At 46.3% G+C, this 27,989-nt stretch overlaps 1 protein-coding gene across 3 annotated transcripts in view; it reads right to left on the reverse strand.

Moving 5' to 3' along the window:
* The window catches only part of GLRB (glycine receptor beta), a 93,427-nt gene extending 79,706 nt beyond the window's left edge, over positions 1-13,721 (reverse strand). For all 3 annotated transcript variants that reach the window (XR_006390442.1, XM_044298644.1, XM_044298513.1), the window contains exon 1: positions 13,277-13,721. The gene's annotated coding sequence lies outside the window, so the exon portion shown is untranslated. The remainder of the gene's footprint in view (positions 1-13,276) is intronic.
* Positions 13,722-27,989: the final 14,268 nt, after the last annotated feature.

The following is a 27,989-nucleotide window of genomic DNA, read 5'->3' on the forward strand; positions in this document are numbered from 1 at the left end:
CCCATGCCTTGGTGCACATAAGCCGCCTGGGCCGCCGCAATCGGGAACTTTACCGGGGATCCCACAGTTCGATCCCGGGCATAGGCCTTGATGGAGGGAGAGCCAGACCCTGGATCCGAGCCTCGGCCTGATAGAAGTAAATATGTTCTGCCAGAAAACCCAGAGAGTCTCCCAGTACCTCTCTGGAACTTGAAACTCTTCTTCCCTGGCAGGACAGGAAAAATACTGGTGGTGGAGGGAAGGGGAAATTAAACCTCTCTGTGTTTTTCCTGTCTTATCAGAGGAAACATAGAATGTGTCGGCAGATAAGAACCATTACTATGAATAGCCCCTTGTCCCTATCTTATATGAAGGATGGCCTTATGCCTATCCCATGCATGCTTAAAGGATAACTGTCACACTTAGACCCCAATTTCAATTTTCATATATGTAGCTACTAATAACATGATAATCCAGAATCAGTTACTATTAGACTGACTTACCCCATATTTAATAAGATTCAGCCCTTAGCAACCAGTCTGCATAAAACTGCAATTTCACTATTCAGTTAAGATGGCCGCCACTGCCCTCACCCTGAGGCTAATCCTGCCTGCCCTCACTAGCCAGTAACAATAGCCCCCCAAAAGTGTCAGCAACCAAAGCCCTCCCCGTAAAGGGTTAATCTCCTGCAGCACAAAGGGGTCCTCTTACCACATGTTGCTTTCATTTATACACTGAGCAGATGTCACATCTCCCTTCCCTGGTCTGCGCTGCTTCCACTCTGCGTTCTCCTGCTCTGCTGAGTGAGGGAGCGTCTGCCAAGCGCAGGGACAGGGAGAAGTGCACACAGCCCAGGCACTGCTATCAGCTGCTGGGGAGGACCTGGCTTTAATCATTTACTTACAGTCCCTGGCTGTCAGTAATGTGACCTTGGACGCAGCCTGCTTCTGCGTCCTCCGTCCTTCAACACATAGACGGACCATGCCTAGCAACCTGATTTTAAGCACAGGTAAAAGTAGGCAGTACAGGGAACAAAACTGTGGAATTAAGGGGTAATTGAATACACAGTGAAAAGTTGACATAGGGTCACCAAGGAGATATTAATCACCACAATCCAATACTATAATGACAGTTATAATTTAAACTCCTCCACTGTATTTGCAGCTACCACTTCTGCAGGAAGGCTATTCCATGCATCCACTACTCTCTCAGTAAAGTAATACTTCCTGATATTACTTTTAAACCTTTGCCCCTCTAATTTAAAACTATGTCCTCTTGTAGCAGTTTTTCTTCTTTTAAATATCCTCTCCTCTTTTACCTTGTTGATTCCCTTTATGTATTTGAAAGTTTCTATCATATTCCCTCTGTCTCGTCTTTCTTCCAAGCTATACATGTTAAGGTCCTTTAACCTTTCCTGGTAAGTTTTATCCTGCAATCCATGTACCAGTTTAGTAGCTCTTCTCTGAACTCTCTCCAAAGTATCACTATCCTTCTGGAGATATGGTCTCCAGTACTGCGCACAATACTCCAAATGAGGTCTCACTAGTGCTCTGTAGAGCGGCATGAGCACCTCCCTCTTTCTACTGGTAATTCCTCTCCATATACACCCAAGCATTCTGCTAGCATTTCCTGCTGCTCTATGACATTGTCTGCCTACCTTTAAGTCTTCTGAAATAATGATCCCTAAATCCCTTTCCTCAGATACTGAGGTTAGGACTGTATCACCGATTGTATATTCTGCTCTTGGGTTTTTACGTCCCAGGTGCATTATCTTGCACTTATCAACATTACATTTTAGTTGCCAGATTTTTTAGCATTCCGCTAGTTTTCCTAAGTCCTTTTCCATTTGGTGTATCCCTCCAGGAACATCAACCCTGTTACAAATCTTTGTGCCATCAGAAAAAAGACTCACCTTACCATCGAGGCCTTCTGCAATTTCGCTGATAAAGATATTAAACAATATGGGTCCCAGAACAGATCCCTGAGGTACCCCACTGGTAACAAGACCTTGGTCTGAATATACTCCATTGACTACAACCCTCTGTTGCCTGTCTCTCAGCCACTGCCTAATCCATTCAACAATATGGGAGTCCAAGCACAAAGACTGTAATTTATTGATAAGCCTTCTATGTGGGACAGTATCAAAAGCCTTACTAAAGTCTAGATAAGCGATGTCTACTGCACCTCCTCCATCTATTATTTTAGTCACCCAATAAAAAAAATCTATAAGATTAGTTTGACATGATCTCCCTGAAGTAAACCCATGCTGTTTTTCATCTTTCAATCCATGGGATTTTAGATGTTCCACAATCCTCTCCTTAAGGCCCCTTTCACACGGGCAAGATTTCCGCGCGGATGAAATGTGTGAGTTGAACGCATTGCACCCGCACTGAATCAGGACCCAATCATTTCTATGGGGCTGTTCACACTTGTGCGTTGCGTGAAAATCGCAACAAGCTCTTTTTTGTGCGTTTTTCACGAGGCCCCATAGAAGTGAATGGGGCTGCGTGAAAATCGCAAGCATCCACAAGCAAGTGCAGATGCGGTGCGATTTTCACCCACGGTTGCTAAGAGACGATCGGGATGGGATCCCGATCTTTATTATTTTCCCTTATAACAAGGGAAAATAATAGCATTCTGAATACAGAATGCATAGTACAATAGCGCTGGAGGGGTTAAAAAATAAATAAAAATAAATTTAACTCCCCTTAATCCACTTGCTTGCGCAGCCCAGCTTCTCTTCTGTGCTGTGTACAGGAAAAGGACCTGTGGTGATGTCACTCCGGTCATCACATGATCTTTTACCATGGTGATGGATCATGTGATGGACCATGTGATGACCGGAGTGACATCACCATAGGTCCTTTTCCTGTACACAGCACAGAAGAGAAGACGGGCTGCGCGATCAAGTGGATTAAGGTGAGTTAAATTTTTTTTTATTTTTTTTAACCCCTCCAGCGCTATTGTACTATGCATTCTGTATACAGAATGCTATTATTTTCCCTTATAACCATGTTATAAGGGAAAATAATACAATGTACAGAACACCAATTCTAAGCCCGAACTTCTGTGAAGAAGTTCGGGTTTGGGTACCAAACATGCAGATTTTTCTCACACACGTGCAAAACGCATTACAATGTTTTGCACTCGCGCGGGAAAAATTGCGCATGTTCCCGCAATGCATCTGCACCTTTTCCCGCAACGCCCATGTGAAAGGGGCCTAAGTATGGTTTCCCTAAATGTCCCCACTATTGATGTGAGGCTTACTGGCCTATAGTTGCCCGATTCCTCCCTACTACCTTTATTGTGAATGGGCACAACATTTGCTCATTTCCAATCTTTTGGGATGACTCCTGTTACCAGTGATTGGTTAAATAAATCTGTTAATAGTTTTGCTAGTACACCGCTAAGCAGGCTCATGCCCCTGTGACTTATTTGTAATAATTTTAGACAGCTGACTTAGAACCTCTTCCTCTGTAAAGACATATGCATCAAAAGATTCATTAGTCTTTCTACCTAACTGAGGTCCTTTTCCTTTGTAAAAACTGAACAGAAGTATTCATTGAGGCAGTCAGCTAGTTCTTTATCTTCTTCCATATCCCTTCTTTCTTTTGTTTTTAATTTGGTAATTCCTTGCTTTAATTTCCTTTTTTCATTTAGGTCTTATCACCTTTTATTCACTGACTGAGCTAATTTCTCTTCTGTAATTGATAGATAGCGGCTCACCCCACTTGACTTATGGATCTAGGTGCTCATGTACCAGAAATACCCCACAGTCCTTACAGGAGTATGGAAATGAATAGGTTTGTGGTGGAACAGGCACTCTATTACACAGAACTGTTAGTAGAAAGTTATTGTTTATCAATTGACAATTAATAAACAATAACTTTCCACTAACAGTTCTGGGTGATAGAGTGCCTGTTCCACCACAAACTTATTGATTTCACTTCTGCCTGTGCTTTAGAAGCTCTTATAACTTGCTTGGCCTCTCTCTGCCTAATCTTATAAATTCCCCTGTCATCCTCGTTTTTTTTTGTTTTTTTCTTTATAATTACTAAATGCTATATTTTTGTTTTTAATGATTTTGGCCACTTCTGCCACAGTGGTCTCTTCCTTTTTTTGCTTTTACTGACAAGCCTAATGCAATTTTCTGTTGCCTTCAATAGTGCCTCTTTTAGGTAGTCCCATTTCTAATGGACTCCATTGAAACTGTTCCAATCTGATAGGGACTCGTATACCACTAATCTAATTTTCAAAAAGTCAGTTTTTCTAAAATCTAAAACTTTTGTTTTTGTGTGGTGTGACTCAGTCACTGTACTTCTAGTAAACCACACTGACTGGTAATCACTAGATCCCAAGCTTTCCCCTACAGTAATATCAGATACCAAATTCCCATTTGTGAATACTAAATCTAAAATGGCCTCCTTCCGGGTTGGCTCCTCAACTATATGCTGTAGAGATAATCCCAGTAGGGAATTTAGAATATCTGTACTCCTGGCAGAACTAGCTATTTTGGTTTTCCAGTTTACATAAGGAAGATTAAAGTCTCCCATAATGACATCTTCCACTTTCAATGTAATTTTAGCTATTTTCTCAACTAGTAGATTATCTAATTCTTTAACTTGGCCAGGTGGTCTATATATCACACCTACACGAGTTACCTTATGATTATCAAGCTGCAACATAACCCAAACTGACTCTAAATTGGTATCGCTAACTTGTATTAAATTAGATTTTATGCTATCTTTCACATACGGCCACCTCTCCCCCTTTCTTGCCTTGTCTGTCTTTCCTATATAGAGAGAACCCTGGTATTGTTATATCCCAGTCATTACTCGTCTCTCATTGAACCATTTTCTCAGTAACAGCCACTAAAGCTATATTCTCAGATGCTAAAAATTATAATAAGTCAGTCTTAGACAGGATGTGCTGTCATGAAGACGACTGGGGAAATATATATATATATATATATATATATATATAGCAGGAAAAAATTCCACTGCACCTCCAAGGCGTAAAATAAATTCAGGCTTTATTCACCAGACACGCAACGTTTTGATCCGCTCTTGAGAAAGATCCCAGGGAGCGGATCGAAACGTCTCGTGTCTGGTAAATAAAGCCTGAATTTATTTTACGCCTTGGAGGTGCCGTGGAATTTTTTCCTGCTTATTATCTGAAGGGGGATCGCCTTCTCAGCCACTGGCACTCCGTCTACACTTGATATACAGCGGTGCTGCCCCAATCTTTTTATTTTTTGCTAAATATATATTACACACACACACACACAAAAGATAACGTATAGAGTAAGGCCTCGTCCACACTTCCGTGTCAGTATGACATACGTGAATTAAAACGTCCTTACATAATCCGTGAAGATGTCCGTGAAGGATCCGTGGTCGGTCCATCTGTCAGCTTTTACTCTCCGTGTGTCATTCATAAACCACGGACATTGCACAGATAAAAATTAATTTCATGAGAATTTTCTATCTGGCTTCCGTGAAAAACAGACGCACCATGGATGCTTTCCGTATTGTCTCCGTGATTTTAATGAACCCATAGACTTCAGAGGACGTGTGCAGTCCGGGGCATGGATGAAAGTAGTGCATGCATCTGTGGATTTTTTTGCAGACACACGGACCACAGAAAATCACAAAAATGTGGACAAACATTAAAAATAAATGGATCAGTATGCGGTCCGTAAAAGAAAGCAGACAGCATGTGTCCGTGAAAAATGGAAGTTTGGGCAAGGCCTAAAGTTGGTAACAGTCAACGAAGTCATGAACAAATGAGCAAGCTCCCCATCGACCAGTGCCCGACATGGCACCTGGAAGATTCCCAGATGGTAGCAAGACACATCTTAGGCTGGGTTCACATCACCATTTAGCTTTCCGTTCTTCTGACCCATCAGAAGAACAGAAAAATTAAAATGATTTAGGCTATTTTCACATATGCGTTTTTGCTGTCCGATTTTGAGATCCGGCAGGAGATCTTAAAACCACAGCAAAACGTATCTGTTTGAATAATACAACTAAAACCATTTTCAGACACGAAAAAAAAAAACTGATCCGGCAACATTGACTTACATGTGTTTTGGTGCCAGACCCAGCATGTTCAGTTTCCCATGCCGCACACAAAAACACTTTTTTTCTGTTTTGTGTCTGGAATGGGAACGCAACAAACCAGAACGGATATGCACATGGGGAGAATATATGAAGACCTGCACTTCAGAGTTCTGGCTAGAAAAAGTAGCAAAATTGGAATGTGTGACTTTTTGGGCTTATTTGCACATAATGGAAGTGAATAAGGTCACAACACAACTCGCAAGTTGTCACATCTTCACACTGCAGCTTGTTGTGGCCAAAAGTGCTCTGCAGCTGACGGAGCTGCTTGTGCCAGATTTCATCCACTGGCAGGACCACGGACTGACGAGTGGACCAACGTTAAGACCGTAGGGTTTGTCGGCTCCAAGGCAAGACAACCTCTTGAATGTCCAACTTTTAACCCTGCAGTGAAGCGAGAAGATCTGCGCTGTGAGTCGGCAGAGGAATTCAAGTAGTGTCAGGACCAGAGGGAGTTTAAACAATTATAGCACAGTTTCTCTAAATCCAATAAACTTCATTTCACTTCTCAAATATCACTGTGTGTGTCTCCTATATGATATATTTACCTGACATTTTTTATCGTAACAACCAACGATTTATATACAGGAAAATCATGACGATTAACAAGGTTGCCCAAACTTTCGCATCCCACTGTATATATCTCATCATCAGTATAAAACACTTGGAAAACCCCTTTAAACCACATCCCCAAACGCACACCCTTCTGTACCCATGTAAATTTGATCAGTATTTTGGTGGCAACCCTATACAGCCCCCAAACGCATATGTGTATGCCGACATGCACATGGGGAGAATATGTCAAGAACTACACTTCAGAATTCTGTCTGAAAAAAAGTCACAAAATTGGACTGCGCAACTTTTTGGGCTTAAATTGCACATACATTTTACATTTTTACACCACTCAGCACAGTTTTGAAAAGTGGGTGGGAAGTGGGCCTGGAAAGCCTGTCCAGCTGATTCAGGCTGGGGCTACACAGCACGTTTGGCCACAACAAATGTCATGTGACCAAAGATCAATGTGTAGCAGTGCAACCCCACAGCATAATGGAAGTGAAAGAGGTCGCAACGCAACTCGCAAGTTGTCACATCTTCACACTGCAGCTTGTTGTGGCCAAAAGTGCTCTGCAGCTGACGGAGCTGCTTGTGCCAGAATTCATCCACTAGCAGAACCACGGACTGACGAGTGGACCAACGTTAAGACCGTAGGGTTTGTCGGCTCCAAGGCCAGACAACCCCTTGAACGTCCAACTTTCAACCCTGCAGTGAAGCGAGAAGATCTGCAATGTGCGTCGGCAGAGCAATTCAAGTAGTGTCAGGACCAGAGGGAGGCCAGGGGACGATTCAGCGCTGAGGGGACGAGTGCAGCTTTTCATGGAAAACAGCAATAAGTGGAATCTGCACGGCCACCGCTAGGGTTTTAGTGCTGATTCTTCACCTAAATTTCTGCATCAAAAGACTGTGTGCTTAGGCTGAAAGATGCACCAAATTTCTGAAACGCCATGCAACATTTTGTTGCAACTTACAGCAATGCAGACACCTGTAAACCTGGCCTGAGAACATGGCCTCTTTCACACAAGCGAGATTGTCATCCGGACATGATGTGTGAAGCAGACACACACATTTTTCACGCATCATCGCTGCGTTCAGGAAAACATTCCATATTCTGCATTTTTCACTCAGCTCTGGCTCCATAGGAGTGAATGGGGCCTGTGTGAAAAACGGAAGGCATCCGGATGAAATGCCTTTTTCACTGATGGTTGCTAGGAGGGGTAGGTCGTAATTCTTCAGATATTTTTTTCACGCGCGTGAAAAATGCATCAAAAGCTACCCCCGCGTGAAAAAAACAACACTGAAAGCAATCGCAGACAAAACTGACTTAAATTGCATGAAAAAACACCATTTTTTTCCTAAACAGACTCTGAGAGAATCCGTATTGTTCGTTTGAAAGAGGCCTTTATTGATTCCGGTATTGAGTTCCGTCACATGCAATGCATTCTGAATGGAGAGCAATCCGTTCAGGATGTATCAGTTCAGTCCCTCTTACGTTTTTTGGCCGGAGAAAAAAAAACACAGCATGCTGCAGTTTTCTTTCCGGCCAAAAATCCTGAACACTTGCCGGATCCGGCATTATTTTCCATTGAAATGCATTAACGCCCAACCCGGCGCCAAGTGTTCTGGAACGCAGACCTTTAAAAATGTAAAAAAGATAAATATCGGATCCGTTTTTCCGGATGACAATTGGAAAGACGGATCCGGTATTGCAATGCATTTGTCAGACGGATCCGCATCCGGATCTGGTTGACAAATGCATCCGTTTGCGTCCGGATAGCCGGAACTGCCTGGCGGAATCCTCTGCCGCCAGTGTGAAAGTACCCTTAGGATTACTCTATCCATATTATACACGGTTGTGTTTTCTATTGCGTCCCCTGCACAGACGTGAATATGGAGAGGTACAGTAAATACACATTGCACTTCTTCAGACCCCAATGACTTCTGAGTAAAAAAAAAATGAATAAAAAGTGACATTTCAAGCTGTATATTGGAAGTATAATGGGATAAGAACTTAACTACGTTGACCAATAGCTGAGTATTTAGGACCTTCCAAACAGACACAAAATCCACTTCTGTGAACGAGGCCTAAAAACGAGCGAGTACCACACATGGACACACAAGATGAATCTCTGGGCAGTGCCAATGGGTCTGCGCTCTACGGACCGCTCATTTCATCAGACCACACGTATCTGTGACATATCGGACAATCGCTTTGACAGGATGTCTGGAGAGAGCTGCATATATGGCAATTCCCTAAGACACATCCAGCTGACTACTGTATACACACAAGACAACTATGTTGTCCATATTTCCCTGTATGTCTATTATTACTATTATTATGGGATTGCTCCATTCCCAATCAATAGTGATTCAGTGATACAAAGGCTGTGCAGTACTCAGCAGAATACAGGCCGCTGTCTAATGCAGCCTGCATTCCGCCTAGAGGCTCATGCACACAAACTTATATTTTTCTGTGTCCGTTCCGTTTTTTTTTTGCCGTTCACTTCAATGGGGCCGCAAAAAAAAACAAAAATAAAACTGAATTGACTCCATGTGCATTTCGTGTCCACATGGCCGTTCCGCAAAGAAACAGAACATGTCCTATTCTTGTCCGCATTACGGACAAGGATAGGACGGTTCTATTAGGGGCCAGCTGTTCCGTTCTGCTAAATACAGAATGAACACAGCCGGTATCCATGTCTTGTGGACCGCAAAACATCCAACGTTCATGTGCATGAGCCATATATCACAGCAGATACAGACTGCGGTAAAACTGCTTTATTTTTTAAATTACTCCAATTCCAGCGACAGAGGTAAATCTAGGAATTGCTGCTTAAGCAATTCCCTAATATATAGGCTCCGGAAAAACTATGTGGGTTTATCTCAGCCATTAAAATAACTATTTCATTCTCCACGGAAATGTCCGTAAATCGCATTGATTTCCAGTCATTCTGAATTATTTACAGCATTTCTGCAGCAATAAATTCTAGAGAAACCTCACTTAAGGTCACGTGTAATAAAAAAACAGCGCTCTTAATATACAGTCCAACTATAGGGCCCACCGGCAGACATGGTGCTACAGTATATAGGGCCCACCGGCAGACATGGTGCTACAGTACAGGTCCTTCTCAAAAAATTAGCATATTGTGATAAAGTTCATTATTTTCTGTAATGTACTGATAAACATTAGACTTTCATATATTTTAGATTCATTACACACCAACTGAAGTAGTTCAAGCCTTTTATTGTTTTAATATTGATGATTTTGGCATACAGCTCATGAAAACCCAAAATTCCTATCTCAAAAAATTAGCATATCATGAAAAGGTTCTCTAAACGAGCTATTAACCTAATCATCTGAATCAACTAATTAACTCTAAACACCTGCAAAAGATTCCTGAGGCTTTTAAAAACTCCCAGCCTGGTTCATTACTCAAAACCGCAATCATGGGTAAGACTGCCGACCTGACTGCTGTTCAGAAGGCCATCATTGACACCCTCAAGCAAGAGGGTAAGACACAGAAAGAAATTTCTGAACGAATAGGCTGTTCCCAGAGTGCTGTATCAAGGCACCTCAGTGCGAAGTCTGTGGGAAGGAAAAAGTGTGGCAGAAAACGCTGCACAACGAGAAAAAGGTGACCGGACCCTGAGGAAGATTGTGGAGAAGGACCGATTCCAGACCTTAGGGGACCTGCGGAAGGAGTGGACTGAGTCTGGAGTAGAAACATCCAGAGCCACCGTGTACAGGCGTGTGCAGGAAATGGGCTACCAGTGCCGCATTCCCTAGGTCAAGCCACTTTTGAACCAGAAACAGCGGCAGAAGCGTTTGACCTGGGCTACAGAGAAGCAGCACTGGACTGTTGCATGTCATTCGGAAATCAAGGTGCCAGAGTCTGGAGGAAGACTGGGGAGAGGGAAATGCCAAAATGCCTGAAGTCCAGTGTCAAGTACCCACAGTCAGTGATGGTCTGGGGTGCCATGTCAGCTGATGGTGTTGGTCCACTGTGTTTTTATCAAGGGCAGGATCAATGCAGCTAGCTATCAGGAGATTTTGGAGCACTTCATGCTTCCATCTGCTGAAAAGCTTTATGGAGATGAAGATTTCATTTTTCAGCACGACCTGGCACCTGCTCACAGTGCCAAAACCACTGGTAAATGGTTTACTGACCATGGTATTACTGTGCTCAATTGGCCTGCCAACTCTCCTGACCTGAACCCCATAGAGAATCTGTGGGATATTGGGAAGAGAAAGTTGAGAGACGCAAGACCCAACACTCTGGATGAGCTTAAGGCCGCTATCGAAGCATCCTGGGCCTCCATAACACCTCAGCAGTGCCACAGGCTGATTGCCTCCATGCCACGCCGCATTGAAGCAGTCATTTCTGCAAAAGGATTCCCGACCAAGTATTGAGTGCATAACTGAACATAATTATTTGAAGGTTGACTTTTTTTGTATTAAAAACACTTTTCTTTTATTGGTCGGATGAAATATGCTAATTTTTTGAGATAGGAAATTTGGGTTTTCATGAGCTGTATGCCAAAATCATCAATATTAAAACAATAAAAGGCTTGAACTACTTCAGTTGGTGTGTAATGAATCTAAAATATATGAAAGTCTAATGTTTATCAGTACATTACAGAAAATAATAAACTTTATCACAATATGCTAATTTTTTGAGAAGGACCTGTATATAGGGCCCACCGGCAGACATGGTGCTACAGTATATAGGGCCCACCAGCAGACATGGTGCTACAGTATATAGGGCCCACCGGCAGACATGGTGCTACAGTATATAGGGCCCACCGGCAGATATGGTGCTACAGTATATAGGGCCCACCGGCAGACATGGTGCTACAGTATATAGGGCCTATCGGCAGACATGGTGCTGAGGTATAGGGCCCACCTGCAGACATGGTGGTACAGTATATAGGGCCCATCCGCAGACATGGTGCTGAGGCATAGGACCCACCTGCAGACATGGTGGTACAGTATATAGGGCCCACCGGCAGACATGGTGCTACAGTATATAGGGCCCATCGGTAGACATGGTGCTGAGGTATAGGGCCCACCTGCAGACATGGTGGTACAGTATATAGGGCCCATCCGCAGACATGGTGCTGAGGCATAGGACCCACCTGCAGACATGGTGGTACAGTATATAGGGCCCATCCGCAGACAGGGTGCTGAAATATACAGGCCCATCCGCAGACAGGGTGCTGAAATATACAGGCCCATCCGCAGACAGGGTGCTGAAATATACAGGCCCATCCGCAGACAGGGTGCTGAAATATACAGGCCCATCCGCAGACAGGGTGCCGAGGTATAGGGCCCATCCGCCGACAGGGTGCCGAGGTATAGGGCCCATCCGCCGACAGGGTGCAGAGGTATAGGGCCCATCCGCCGACAGGGTGCCGAGGAATAGGGCCCATCCGCAGACAGGGTGCTGAGGAATAGGGCCCATCCGCAGACAGGGTGTCCAGGTATAGGGCCCATCTGGAGACATAATGGTGAGGTATAGGGCCCATCTGGAGACATAACGGTGAGGTATTTAGTGCCCATCTGGAGACATAATGGTACAGTATATAGAGCCCATCTCTGGACATGAAAATACAGTACAATTACAGGGCCCCGTGTGGACATGATAATACAACATCGGGCCCATCCACAGACATGACGGTACAGTACAGAGTCCTTATGCCCACATGACGGTACAGTACACAGTCCTTATGCCCACATGACGGTACAGTACACAGTCATTATGCCCACATGATGGTACAGTACACAGTCCTTATGCAGACATGACGGTACAGTACACAGTCCTTATCCCCACATGACGGTACAGTACACAGTCATTATGCCCACATGATGGTACAGTACACAGTCCTTATGCCCACATGACGGTACAGTACACAGTCATTATGCCCACATGATGGTACAGTACACAGTCCTTATGCAGACATGACGGTACAGTACACAGTCCTTATGCCCACATGACGGTACAGTACACAGTCCTTATGCCCACATGACGGGACAGTACACAGTCCTTATGCCCACATAATGGTACAGTACACAGTCCTTATGCTCACATGATGGTACAGTACACAGTCCTTATGCCCACATGACGGTACAGTACACAGTCCTTATGCCCACATGACGGGACAGTACACAGTCCTTATGCCCACATAATGGTACAGTACACAGTCCTTATGCTCACATGATGGTACAGTACACAGTCCTTATGCAGACATGATGGCATGCTGTAATGGCTGTTCACATCCTCACTGGTAAGGCTGATATCTGCAGCTCATACACTGCACACATTTCATATCCAAGCTTTTGGCCGAGAGTGTTTGACCCTGAGCATACATAATAATAACAGCCTACAAGACAAGCAACCCAAGCAATATAAAAAACGGACTACAATTCCCAGCACTCCTTGCGGCACATTTTCAAATCCGGAAAACTTTATGGCGTCCTCTGCCCATGACAACAGCCCCCGGGCTACCTCCCTCTCCGCTGCGTCTTGCAGCTATTTGCCCGGCCAGACTAATTAGCCAGGACCAGATACCGCACTCCAAATCAGAGGCGTCACCGCAGCGTCAGTGCCGAGCAATGCACTTACCCCGAGGCTCACACACCGGATCTCTTCAGATGCGAGCAGCAGCCGAGTCAACATCCATTTTCTACGGTGCAGAACGTCAAGGTCCCCTCAGACGTGCATGATGGAGGCGGGCTCGCCGGTGACGACTGGCTGATGCTGTGCCCTCTGTAGGTATTCCTCCCAGCAGTGCGGGGCAGAAGATGGAGGAGCGGTGAGCACCTGCGGCATGCGCAGTACAGGCCAGAGCGGCGCAATCAATCAGCGCCTGTCACCACTGGGAGCACGCCATGGATGCTGGCGGAGGGGTGGGAGAGAGGATGCAGTGTGTGACGTGGCCTGTGGGCACTGCTGTGTCGGGCTCTGGTCACACTGTGCCCCTAACTGGAAATCATCTAATGATGCCCTTAGAAGTCTGTGTTCACATCTCTGTCCCAGTTGCAGGACTTTTTTTTTGTCTGGTAATAAAGCAGCGTCCATTATAATCAATAGGGTCAATTCGGCTCCGTTCAGTTATGTGCCGAGGCCGGCACATTCGTTATTTTCCTTGTTCTGCTCCCATAACAAGTGCAAACACAGAACAGGTGCATATCTTTCCCTAAGGCCGAATGCACGCGGCCGTTGTTCACGGCTGTGAGCGGTCCATGGAACCGCGGCCTGGATTCCTGCTGAGTGCAGGAGCGCACGGCGTCATTGGTTGCTATGACGCCGTGCGCTCCCTGCTGCCGCCACAGTACAGTAATACACTGCTATAGATCATACCAGTGTATTACTGTATTGCGGCGGCAGCAGGGAGCGCACTGCGTCATAGCAACCAATGACGCCGTGCGCTCCTGCACTCAGCAGGAATCCAGCCCGCGGTTCCACGGACCGCTCACGGCCGTGTACATTCGGCCTTATACCTGATGTCTGTGGAGGCTCCATCCCTGGTTTTGGCTCACAATCACTGATGGAAATCACTGACCAAAGAACCGAAGTGTGAATGAGGCTTAATGCATTGTTAAAGGGACCAGACACCCAACAGTTGAAATCCCCTCGTGGGACAAAAATAAAAAGTTAATAAAGTGTTTGATAAAACTGAGCAAAAATGGACATATTTGATATCCCATTGTCCATAACAGCCTGCTCTATAAAATATCACATGATCTACCCCAGGTGAACGCTATAAAAATATACCATAGTTTTCGTTCTATAAGACGCACCTGGTTTTTAGAGGAGGGGAAAAAAAATCTATATTTTTCATAAGACCTCAGATCAGACAAAAAATAAATAAAACAAACTTACCTCTCCTGCTTTGGGCAGCGCTTCCGCTCGGGAGATCGGGCACGCTCGTCCTGCACCGCTGCACCTGACCTCGCACTATGCACTGGCAGAAGACCAGGGAGCGGTGAGTCATATGTGCTGTACCCCAAAATGGTACAATGAAAACGTCTCCTCAGCCTGGAAAAAATTACAGGACAGGACTTGCAAAATGGAAACCAGACATATCCATTATTCTTGCCCATAAACTTCTATTATGATGGATCAAAACGGAATGCCTCTTAAATGTTTTCCGTCTTACGAATCCCGTTATATTTCCTTATAACTCTGTTATAACAGAACCTATAACGAAATACCCTAATGCCTTTGCAAACCCACCCTTCATGAGATGGGCTGACCTGTCCATCCCCGCCCACGCCATGCCCACTTTTTTAGACCTAGCTTGAGCGTGGAAAAGTCACAGATTGCAGTGCAAAGGACCTTTGCCCTGCAATCTGCACCAGAAATACGCATATTTCTGGTTAGTAAATGACCCCCATAGTATTCAGAAAATGCCTGTACTGGAACCTCCGCTGTTAGGCTACTTTCACACTTGCGTTCGGTGCGGATCCGTCTGCATTATATTTCAGAAAAAAGTCTAAGTCCAATTTGTAGTCAGACGGATCCGTCAAGACTTTACATTGAAAGTCAATGGGGGACGGATCCGTTTGCAATTGCACTATATTGTGTCAACGTCAAACGGATCCGTCCCCATTGACTTACATTGTAAGTCTGGACGGATCCGTTTGGCTCCGCACGGCCAGGCGGACACGAAAACGCTACAAGCAGCGTTTGGGTGTCCGCCTCCTGAGCGGAATGGAGGTGGAACGGAGCCAGACTGATGCATTCTGAGCGGATCCTTATCCACTCAGAATGCATTGGGGATGTACGGATGCGTTCGGGACCGCTTGTGAGAGCCTTCAAACGTAACTCACAAGCGGAACCCCGAACGCAAGTGTGAAAGTAGCCTTGGAAAGCAGCATGGTGCCGTAAAACAGTCCATCAAAATCTCCAAAATGTGATTTTTCACGTCTAAATCCTGCAGTGTACCCAAATAGCAGTTTACGTCCACATTTATAGCATTTCAGTACCCAGTAGGACCCACCTAGCAATTTAAAAGGTCTGATGTGTCTCAGATGGCAAAGCTGGGCACTGAAATGCCATATATAAAAAAAAAATTGCAATTTTCATTTTCGCACAGTCCCTTGCTCATTTATTTTTGCAAAACACCTGGGGTATCAAAATACTCACTCCACCCCTTAAAGAGGACCTTTCACTAGAATAAAACATCTAAACTAACTATACAGACATGGAGAGCGGCGCCCAGGGATCTCCCTGCACTTACTATTATCCCTGGGCGCTGCTCCGTTCTCCCGGTATAGGCTCCGGTATCTTCATAGTTAGGCTCCACCCAGTGGAACCTGCCGGAGTCTCATTCTCCCAGGCTGTAGTGCTGGCCAATCGTAGCACTCAGCTCATAGCCTTAGTTTTGCTTTTCTCTCAGGCTATGAGCTGAGCGCTGCGATTGCCCAGTGCTACAGCATGGAAGAAGGAGACGCCAGCAGGTTCAACTGGGTGGAGGCTAACTATGAAGATACCGGAGGCTATACCGGGAGAACGGAGCGGCGCCCAGGTATAACAGTAAGTGCAGGGAGATCCCTGGGCGCCGCTCTCCATGTCTGTATAGTTAGTTTAGATGTTTTATTCTAGTGAAAGGTCCTCTTTAAGAAATTACTTGAGAGGTGTAGTTTCCAAAATGGGGTCACTTATAGGGAGTTTTCACTGTATGGGTGCCTTAGGGTCTCTGCAATTGTGATGTAGCACCCAAAAACCATTCCAGAAAAATCCACTCCAAAAGCCAAATATCACTCCTTCCTTTCTTAGCCATGTGCCTATACCACAGCTTCCATCCACATTTATGGCTATTCCATACCCAGTAGAACCCGCCTATCAATTCAGGTAGTGTCTCAGATGGCACCAGCCTGGCACAACATATTGTGCACTGAAATTCTATAACTGGAAGAATTGCAATTTTCACTTTGCACAGTCTGCTGAACATTCATTTCTGGAAAACACCTGTGGTGTCAAAATGCTCACTCCCCACCTCAATTAATACCTTGAGGGTGTAATTTCCAAAATGGGGTCACTTTTCAGGGGTTCCATTTATTATTTCACCCACAGTTGTCAGTACAAAATGCATAAATCACTACATTGGGCCTCAAATGTACATGGTGCTCTTTTACTCCTGAGCCTTGTTGTATGTCCAGGCAAAGGATTAGGGTCACATGTAGAGTGTTTATAAAACCAGAAAGCAAAGCATAATAATAAAAAAAGTTGACTTTTCACATTGGCGCACACTGGACAGAATGTATTGGTCACTGAAATGGCATATCTGTGTAAAAATTGCACTTTTTATTGTGCACCATCCAATGTGAATACATTTTTGCAAAACACCTGTTGGGTCAAAATACTTACTACACCCCTTGCTAAATGATTGAAGTGGTTTCTAAAATGGGGTCACTTCTTGGGTGTTTCTTATTTTTTTGAGTTCAGAGCCTCTGCAGTTGTCGGACTGTTCTGTATAAATCACCAAACTAGGTCTCAAATGCATCCTTCTCTTCTGAATACATGTATATGTGGCTATACAGACACAGGACAAAATCCAACGACTACATAGACTTTGTCAATAGATAATTGCAGATAATCCCAAACACTCCCAGGCTACCTGCAAGAGAGAATCTCACTATACAGGTATATAAAGTGCACAGTGCATAAGGGAGAGAGTAACCAAGGGACAATCAACTGCCATTTGTAAACAGACCAATGTAGTCCAGGCCCTGACGGGCGTTTCACTGTTGCTTCGCAGCAGCCTACCGTGCCCGGGAAGTAGCGGTGCAGGGAGGGGTTCACAGAGGCAGCGGCGGTATTAGTCAGTGCGGACTGTTGGGGGGGGGAATCGCCTATTCGGCGGTGTGGCAGTTTTTTTTTATTAAGCTGCCAGAAGTTAACGTGGCCACATATAGAATATGTGGGCAGAAGATGGAGCGTGGCCAGGGTGCCAATGTTAGCACAGCGGCCTTGCGTCAATATATGCAGTGTCGCCATACAGTAGCCTGGGAGAACCGTGGCTCCGATGTGGTGGTCCAGCCTGCCGCAGCATCACCCACTGGCACGCACCCGGTTTCAGCCAGGCAAGGCATCACCACCTCAGCCGAAGGGAGCTGTCTGTCATTCCTGTCTTCTGCTGGTCCAGATGCTCCTACTCCTCGTCAGTCATTCCGTCAGCAATCGATCACCAAAGCGATTGCCAAGAGACGGCAGTATGTGTGCACGCATCCAATGGCGCAGAAGCTGAACTTGCTCCTGTCCAAGTTGCTGGTGCTGCAGTCCCTCCCTTTCCAAGTGGTGGACTCTACACCTTTCAGAGATCTGATGGCTTGAGCCGAGGTGGAGAGTCCCAAGCCGTCATTTCTTTGCCAAAAAGGCAGTACCAGCCCTGCACAAATATGTAGCACAGAAGGTGCGCCAGTCCTTGAGCTTGTCGGTGTCTGCCAAAGTGCTGACGTGTGGAGTTGTAACTACGGTCAGGGACAGTGCATGTCCTTTACGGCCCACTTGGTGAATGTGGTTCCTGTACAGCCACACTAGCAACTTGGCCAGGTGACGCCGCTTCCACCTCCACGTTGTCATGCCGTTGGTCCTCCACCATGTCCTGAGCCTCCACTGCAGGGACAATTCACAGTGCCCCTCCAGCATACCATTGTCACGGAAGGTGTACAGAAAACTAGAAGACACAAAATGAAGACTGACTGGATCCAAAACTAAGGAACCAAAGGGAATGCCCTGCAACAGACCTGGCTCTCTCCCTAACTGCTCAGCCTATGCAAAAATCTCAATGGTAGATGATCGCATATCCTCGTTCCTCGACTGTATAACACCTGAACACCCTATAATAGTGATGGGACACGACCACCGGCTCCCTACACTTGATACTGAGGGAGTCAGGGTCACCTGGGATCCAGCAAACAGGAAAACACAAATGAATGAACAAAACTTATCTGTAGAACACACAGTAGTAGCATCCAGCATGCACACACTCCAGGAAGTTGTATAAACCGCAAAGTGATGCAGTGTGGGAAGGGATTTAAAGGGATGCAATCAGTGCAACTACATGACAGCTGAGAGAGGCTAACGAGATGAGAAAACGAAAGCAAAACAAAAGGAACCTCAAGCAGGAGGTTTTGACGAACGTCTGACAGAGCTTCTCAGATGTCTGGTGGTGACAGTACCCCTCCTTCTACGAGTGGACTCCGGACACTCAGAGCCCACCTTCTCAGGATGGGACCTATGGAAAGGACTTATGAAAAACATTATGGATCTTCCAAGTCTGAGGAAGATCAAGACGGTAGGCAACAGAATTGATGACGGACAAGATTTTGTAAGGCCCAATAAACTTAGGACCCAACTTCCAGGAGGGAACCTTCAATTTGATATTCTTAGTAGACAACCACACCAGATCACCAACATTCAGGTCCGGACCAGGCACACGTCTCTTATCTGCCACACGCTTATATCTCTCACTCATGCTCTTTAGATTATCCTGAAACTTTTTCCAAATAGATGACAAAGACGAGGAGAATCTGTCCTCATCAGGTAAACCAGAAGACCCCTCTCCAGAGAATGTCCCAAACTGCGGATGAAACCCATATGCACCAAAAAATGGTGACTTATCAGAGGACTCCTGACGACGGTTATTTAAAGCAAACTCGGCAAGGGACAAAAAAGAACACTGATTCTCCGCCACAAAACAGCGCAGATATGTCTCCAGATTCTGATTGACGCACTCTGTCTGGCCATTCGACTGCGGGTGGAAAGCAGAAGAGAATGACAACCGAACCCCCAAGCGAGAACAGAAAGCCTTCCAGAATCTGGAAACAAACAGCGTGCCCCTATCAGAGACTATGTCTGAAGGAATACCATGCAATTTGACAATGTGATCAATAAATGCCTGCGCCAGCGTCTTAGCATTGGGCAAGCCAGGAAAAGGAATGAAATGCACCATTTTGCTAAAACGGTCCACCACCACCAGAATCACAGTCTTCCCCGAGGAACGAGGCAGGTCCGTAATGAAGTCCATGGACAGATGTGTCCAAGGACGGGAAGGAATGGGTAACGGAAGGAGAGGACCTGATGGCCGTAAATGAGGGACCTTGGCATGAGCGCAGGTCTCGCAGGCTGACACAAAACCCTGAACTGACTTACGAAGCGCCGGCCACCAGAATCTCCGAGCGATGAGATCCACTGTGGCTCTTGCCCCCGGGTGCCCAGCAAGGACAGTATCGTGGTGCTCCTTAAAAATCTTGTGTCTTAAAGCGAGAGGCACAAACAACCTCCCAGGAGGACAAAGATCAGGAGCCTCTGACTGGGCTACCTGAACCTCTGCCTTCAATTCAGGATTAAGAGCAGAGACCACCACCCCTTCAGCCAAAATGGGACCCGGGTCTTCAAAGTTCCCACCTCCCAGAAAACAACGTGACAGGGCATCCGCCTTTATATTCTTAACCCCAGGGCGGAACGTAACAACAAAATTAAACCTTGAAAAGAACAAAGACCATCTGACCTGTCTCGGGTTCAGACGCTTGGCTGACTCCAAGTAGGCCAGATTCTTATGGTCAGTAAACACGGTAATACGGTGTCTGGCTCCCTCTAGCCAATGGCGCCATTCCTCAAAAGCTAACTTGATGGCCAACAACTCCCTATCTCCCACTTCGTAATTTCTCTCTGCGGAGGAGAGTTTCTTCGAGAAAAAGGCACACGGTCGCCATTTGGCAGGAGAGGGACCCTGAGACAAGACCGCACCCACACCCACCTCAGAAGCATCCACCTCAACTATGAAGGGCAGAGAGATATCAGGTTGTACCAAGATGGGAGCAGAAGCAAAACGCTCCTTGATACTAGAAAAGGCCTTACGCGCCTCTACCGACCAGGAGGAAAAATCTACCCCCTTTCTAGTCATATCAGTGAGAGGTTTAACAACAAAGGAATAATTCAAAATAAACTTACTGTAATAATTGGCAAAACCCAAAAAACGCATCAGCGCCTTCTGATTCTCAGGAAGCTCCCACTCAAGCACAGCGCGGACCTTCTCGGGGTCCATGCGAAAACCAGAAGCGGAGAGAAGAAACCCCAGAAATTGAATTTCTGGAACCGCAAACACACATTTTTTTTGCGTACAATCTATTCTCCCGTAGGATGAGCAAGACCTGACGTAAATGTTCCTTATGAGTTTTGAAATCAGGAGAAAAAATCTAAATGTCATCTAGATACACTAATACAAATTTCCCCATTAAATGATAAAAAATGCTGTTCACAAAATGCTGAAAGAAGGCTGGAGCATTCATCAAACCAAAAGGCATAACCAAATTCTCAAAATGGCCCTCAGGGGTATTGAAGGCCGTCTTCCATTCGTCTCCTTCTCTGACCCTGACCAGGTTGTATGCCCCTCTTAGATCCAACTTGGAAAAAACTTTAGCCCCAACAATCTGGTTAAACAGGTCCGGGACCAGACGAAGCGGATAAGGGTCACGAATTGTGATACTGTTCAGCTCCCTGAAATCCAGACATGGTCTTAAAGAACCATCTTTTTTCTTAACAAAGAAAAAAACAGCGGCAACAGGTGACTTTGAGGGTCGTATGTGTCCCTTTCTCAGACTCTCAGAGATATAAGCACGCATAGCGACCCTTTCAGGTTGGGAGAGATTGTATAAACGAGATTTAGGCATCTTGGCACCTGGGGTGAGATTAATAGGGCAATTGTACTCCCTGTGAAGGGGCAATTCCTGAACACCACTCTCAGAAAACACATCCAAAAATTCAGAGAGAAAAGATGGTACAGTCTTAGTAGAAACCTCAGAAACAGATGTCATGAGGCAATTCTCTCTGCAAAAGTCACTCCAACCATTTATTTGCCTCGCTTGCCAATCAATGGTGGGGTTATGTTTAGTGAGCCAGGGTAGCCCCAACACTAGAGGAGTAGGCAACCCGCTTAGGATGAAACATGACACATCCTCAACATGAGTATCACTCACAATCAAACGGATATTGTGAACTATGCCCTTTAACGATTTCTGAGAAAGTGGAACGGAATCAATAGCAAAAACAGGTATATCCTTTCCCAAAATGCATACCTGGAAACCATGAGTTATAGCAAATTGATTATCAATGAGATTGACAGCTGCTCCACTATCTACAAAAATCTCACAAAAAATGTTCTTGCTCTCTAGCGCCACCCTGGCAGGTAGGACAAAACGGGAACTACAAGCAAACGGAAAACCTTCAATTTCCGCATCAACCTTGCCAATAGTAACAGATGGAACGTTTTTAGAGGATTTTTTTCTTTTTGTTTCTTTATTACTCTCAAAAAACTGCCTGAATCTCCTAGAGGGACAAACATTTGCCAAATGATTTATACCTCCACAACAGAAACAAACCTTCCTATGAGAGCTGAATCTTCTATTGTCAGAGGCAAGCAAACCCAACTGAATGGGCCCCTGCTCAGAAGGGATTGAGAGCGACTTAGACCCCTGTGCACTGAATGAGACCGCCGCACTGTCCTTGGACTGAGTATGACAGGAAGGAGTGATCTCTCCTCTCTCTCTAAGATGCCTGTCAATACGAACGGCCCGAGACATGGCAGTGTCCAAGGAGGTAGGTCTCTCATGAAAGGCAAATGCATCTTTCAATCCCTCTGAAAGACCATGGCAAAATTGACTTTGGAGTGCAGCATCATTCCAACCAGTATCAGCTGCCCATCTCCGGAATTCTGAACAGTATATCTCTGCAGACTGTTTACCCTGGCATAAAAGACGTAGTCTAGACTCAGCCAGAGCAATACGATCCGGATCATCATATATCTGACCCAGGGCTAAAAAAAATTCAACCACTGAACAGAGGGGCCCTGCCCCCACCGGCAGCGAAAAGGCCCAGGACTGAGCGTTATCCCTGAGCAGCGAGATGATGATCCCCACCCTCTGCTCCTCATCACCAGAGGAATGGGGAAGTTGGCGAAAATGGAGTTTGCAAGCCTCTCTAAAACTAACAAAATTCTCACTACCCCGGAGAACGTATCCGGAAGCGAGATTTTAGGCTCAGAACAAATTCCATAAACGCAAGCAGAAACGGTCACCTGAAACTGAGAGACAGTTTTCCGGAGATCTGCTACCTCCAGTGAAAGACCCTGCATGCGGTCAATCAAGGTTAAAACCGGATTCATGCATAAGACGGTTTTGGGCGGTTTATAATGTCACGTAAGGTGTACAGAAAACTAGAAGACACAAAATGAAGATCCGACTGACTGGATCCAAAACTAAGGAACCAAAGGGAAAGCCCTGCAACAGACCTGGCTCTCTCCCTAACTGCTCACCCTATGCAAAAATCTCAACGGTAGATGATCGCATATCCTCGTTCCTCGACTGTATAACACCTGAACACCCTATAATAGTGAGGGGACACGACCACCGGCTCCCTACACTTGATACGGAGGGAGTCAGGGTCACCTGGGATCCAGCAAACAGGAAAACACAAATGAATGAACAAAACTTATCTGTAGAAGACACAGTAGTAGCATCCAGCATGCACACACTCCAGGAAGTTGTATAAACCGCAAAGTGATGCAGTATGGGAAGGGATTTAAAGGGATGCAATCAGTGCAACTACATGACAGCTGAGAGAGGCTAACGGTATGAGAAAACGAAAGCAAAATAAAAGGAACATCAAGCAGGAGCTTCTGACGAACGTCTGACAGAGCTTCTCAGATGTCTGGTGGTGGCAACCATATGTGCAGGGCATGGCGGTGTCACTTTGTTCTGCACCTCGTTTCCCTGGGCGAACTGAGTCATACCGGGGAGGAACTACTCTGTGTCCTTAGTCATTAAATTGAATCCTGGCTTCCTCCCTGACAACTCAAAATTGGAACCATGTTGACCGACAACGGGAAGAACATTGTGTCGGCGCTGCGTCAAGGAGGTCGCAGCCATGCTGTCACAACCAGACAGCTGAGAAGCTCTGACAGAAGCCTTTCAGAACCTCCTCCTTGAGTTTCTTTGTTGTGATGTTCAGTTCCTCATCTCGTTAGCCTCTCTCAGCTGTCATGTGGTTGGACTGATTGCATCCCTTTAAATTCCGCCCCATAATGCATTACTGGGCGGCTTATACTACTTCCTGGAGTGTGTGTGCATGCTGATCTTGTTTTCCAGTCTGCTACTAAGTTAAGTGCTGAACATTTATCTGTTATTTTCTGTTTGCTGGATCCCAGGTGACCCTGACTCCCTCCGTGTCTGGTGTAGGGAGCCGGTGGTCATGTCCCCTCACTATTGTAGGGTGTTCAGGGGTTATATAGTCGAGGTATGTGGATATGCAACCATCCACCTCTGGGATCGTTGCATAGGCTGAGCAGCCAGGGAAAGTCTCAGGTCTTGTGCAGGGGTCTCCCTTATGGTTCCTTTGCTTTGGATCCAGTGAGTCATATATGCATGTTGCTTTGTCTTGTTTCCTGTACACCGTCCGTGACACATGCACCCTGCATGGCACACGTGTTAAATCTGGTTGTCAAGGGGTTCCTGAAGTCTTCCACCCATCTGCAAGACATCCTATAAATGGGCAGGAAACTTTGCATGCACTTCAGCCACTCGTACATCGCAAAGCACACCCTCCTTGAGCTGCAGCGGCAGAACGGCATCCCCCAACATAGGCTGATATGCTACATTTCCACCCGTTGGAATTCCACTCTCCATATGTTGGACCGACTAAACAAACAGAGAAAGGTCATCAATGAATTCTTGATGATGCAAGCGGATAGGAGTACTTAACTGTGTAACTTCGATGTTAGCCAGTGGGAGCTCATGCATGACACCTGCCGTTTGCTCCGGCCTTTTAAGGACTCCACGCCAGGACTATGGGATGAATGACTTCATTCCACTGCTTCGTGTCCTGGAACAGATGGTGGTAACAAAGGCTGGTCAGGGGACTGGAGACTTGGCGCCTAGATCTTACGGCCACATGAGTCCTGTGGGTGCTGAACTGGAGGAGGAATATGGAGCACAGGCAATGTGTTGCAAAATGGGTGGTTTTTCTACTCAGGTGACAGGAGAGGAGGAGCAGCCAGAGGAGCTACAGGGTGATGAGGAAGACGAGACAGATAAGACGAGACAGATAATTGTCAGCATTTGGCCGAAGGATGACTTCTGGCTCTCTACCTTGCTGAACCCTCTCTACCGGTCCAGAATGGGGGCCTTTTTTACACCCTCTGAGACTGAGGACAAACTGAACTAGTACAGAGACATTCTATGTAGTCAGTTGGCCGCTCCCTATCTGCGCCATAATCCTTCTGGGGGGGTGTGCCCTCTGCGCTCACGTTCCACTGCCTGGCTGCTGGGGAGGGGTGCGATGACGGGAGCAGTACCAGCTCCATCAGCAGCAGCCTGAGTCTACAGTCACTGATGAGTGGCTTTCTTCACCCGCATAATGAAGAAACTATTCACCAGCAGCAGCATCTAGACCTGGAGCAGGACCTAAACCAGCAGGTGGTGGCATACTTGGACAGCACCCTGCCAACCCACATTGAAGATCCGCTGGACTACTGGCCAGCCAAACTAGATTTGTGGACGCAACTAGCAGAGTTTGCCCTGGAAAAGCTATCCTGCCCGGCCAGTAGTGTGGTATCAGAGCGGGTCTTTAGTGAAGCAGGGGCCATAGCTACCCCAAGAAGAACTCGCCTGTCCACCCAAAATGTGGAGAGACTGACCTTTGTCAAGATGAATCAGGCGTGGATCAGCCAGGATTTCCAACCACCAATTCCTAATGCATCAGACTAGATCATCCATGGTGCCACACAAACACTTTGATAAAAAGAGACCGTTTTCTTATTGCTACCTGCCTCAGCTACTACTCTGATGCTAAGTGCTCCTTCTTTCACCCACCTTCGTCAGCGGGTACTGCTATTGCCACCCACCACCCCACTCTGTCACCAGGTCCTTTGTGGTCTCCTCATGCAGCTGGTGCTGCCATTTCCACACTATCTCACCTTGCCACTCTGTGGTACCCTAATGCTGCTGCTACCATCTCCACACTGTCACCTTGCTACTCTGTGGTCGCCTGATGCTGCTGCCATCTCCACACTAGGTCCCTTTGCCACTCTATGGTATCCTCCTGCTGCTGTCATTTCCACACCGTCACCTTGCCGCTCAGTGGTCTTCTGATGCTGCAGCTAACATCTCTACGCTATGTCACCTTGCTACTCTATGGTCTCCTGATGCTGCTGCCATCTCTACACTATGTCACCTTGCCACTCTGTGGTATCCTGATGCTGCTACTGTCATCTCCACACTGTCACCTTGCTACTCTGTGGTTTCCCGCTGCTTCCATCTCCACACTATGTCACCCTACCACTCTTAATGATATCCTCCTCCTGCTGCCTTATCCACACTATGTCACCTTGCCATTCTGTAGTCTCCTGCTGCTGCCATCTCCACACTTGTCACCTTGCCACTCTGTGGTATCCTGATGCTGCTGCTGTCATATTCAGTCTATGTAACCTTGCCACTCTGTGGTATCCTGATGCTGCTACTGCCATCTCCACACTATATTACCTTGCCACTCTGTGGTATCCTGATTCTGCTGCCATATCCACACTATGTAACCTTGCCACTCTGTGGTACCCTGATGCTGCTGCAATCTTCACACTATCTCACCTTGCCCCTCGGTGTTCTTCTACGGCTGTTGCCATCTCCACACTATGTCACCTTGCCACTCTATGGTCACCTGATGCTGCCATCTCCACACTATGTTACCTTGCCACTGTGTGGTATCCTGATGCTGCTACTGTCATCTCCACACTGTCACCTTGCTACTCTGTGGTTTCCTGCTGCTTCCATCTCCACACTATTTCACCCTACCACTCTTAATGATATCCTCCTCCTGCTGCCTTATCCACACTATGTCACCTTGCCATTCTGTAGTCTCCTGCTGCTGCCATCTCCACACTTGTCACCTTGCCACTCTGTGGTATCCTGATGCTGCTGCTGTCATATCCAGTCTATGTAACCTTGCCACTCTGTGGTATCCTGATGCTGCTACTGCCATCTCCACACTGTCACCTTGCCACTCTGTGGTCTCCTGATGCTGCTGCCATCTCAACACTGTCACCTTGCCACTGTGTGGTATCCAGATGCTGCTACTGCCATTTCCACACTATGTCACCTTGCCACTCTGTGATATCCTCCTGATACTGCTGCTGTCGCCACCTCCAGACTCTGTCATTGGGCCACTCTGTGGTCTCCTCATGCTGCCCCCACCTCCAGACTCAGTCATTGTGCCACTTGGTGGCCCCCTCATACTGCTGCCACCTCCAGACTCTGTCATTGTGCCACTCTGTGGCCTCCTCCTGATGCTGCCGCCACCACCTCCACACTCTGTCATTGAGCCACTCTCATGCTGCTGCCAACTCCACACTCTGTGGCCTCCTCCTGATGCTGCTAACTCCAGACTTGGTCATTGTGCTACTCGGTGGCCTCCTCATACTGCTGCAAACTCCAGACTTGGTCATTGTGCACTCGGCCTCCTCATTATGCTGCCAACTCCAGACTCTGTCATTGTGCCACTCGGTGGCCTCTTCATTCTGCTGCCAACTCCAGACTCTGTCATTGTGCCACTCGGTGGCCTCCTCATACTGCTGCCAACTCCAGACTCGGTCATTGTGCCACTCCTTATGCTGCTGCCACCTCCACAATCTCTCGTCATCGTGCTACTCTGGCCTCCTCATGCTATTGACACCTCCACAATCTCTCGTCGTCGTGCCACTCTGTGGCCTCATGCTGCTGCCACCTCTAGAATCTGTCATTGTCATTGTGGTCTCCTCATTCTGCTTCCACCTCACCACTATGTCATAGGTCCACTCTGTGGACTTCTCATGCTGTTCCCACCCTCCCCACTTCATGACTGGGCCACTATTTTGCCTTTTGGCCTGGCTGACATCATCATTTATTTGACCTTTCTTCTGATCTGTCAGAAGGAAAGAAAAATGAGACACAATGGATCCTGTCTGTGTAGCAGCTGTAAGGCCTGTATGGACCCATCAGAATTGGCTTATGTTTAGTAGCCAAAAGCAGGAATCGGTACAAAACACAGAAGACATGCACTAAAGTGCAATTTGGTTTGGTCTTGAAAGTATGTGTATAATATATATATTCACTGCCCGTCCCAAAAAAAAATAAGTCACCACCAAAAATATTTCATTGGACTACCTTTAGCTTTGATTACAGCATGCATTCGATGTGGCATTGTTTCGATAAGATGTCACAAGATTTATTTCCATCCAGTGTTGCATTACTTTTTCACCAAGATCTTGCATTGATGATGGTAAAGTCTGACTGCTGCGCAAAGC

Source organism: Bufo gargarizans, chromosome 1 (genome assembly GCF_014858855.1).
Source record: "Bufo gargarizans isolate SCDJY-AF-19 chromosome 1, ASM1485885v1, whole genome shotgun sequence".
In the NCBI taxonomy this organism is placed as follows: domain Eukaryota; kingdom Metazoa; phylum Chordata; class Amphibia; order Anura; family Bufonidae; genus Bufo; species Bufo gargarizans.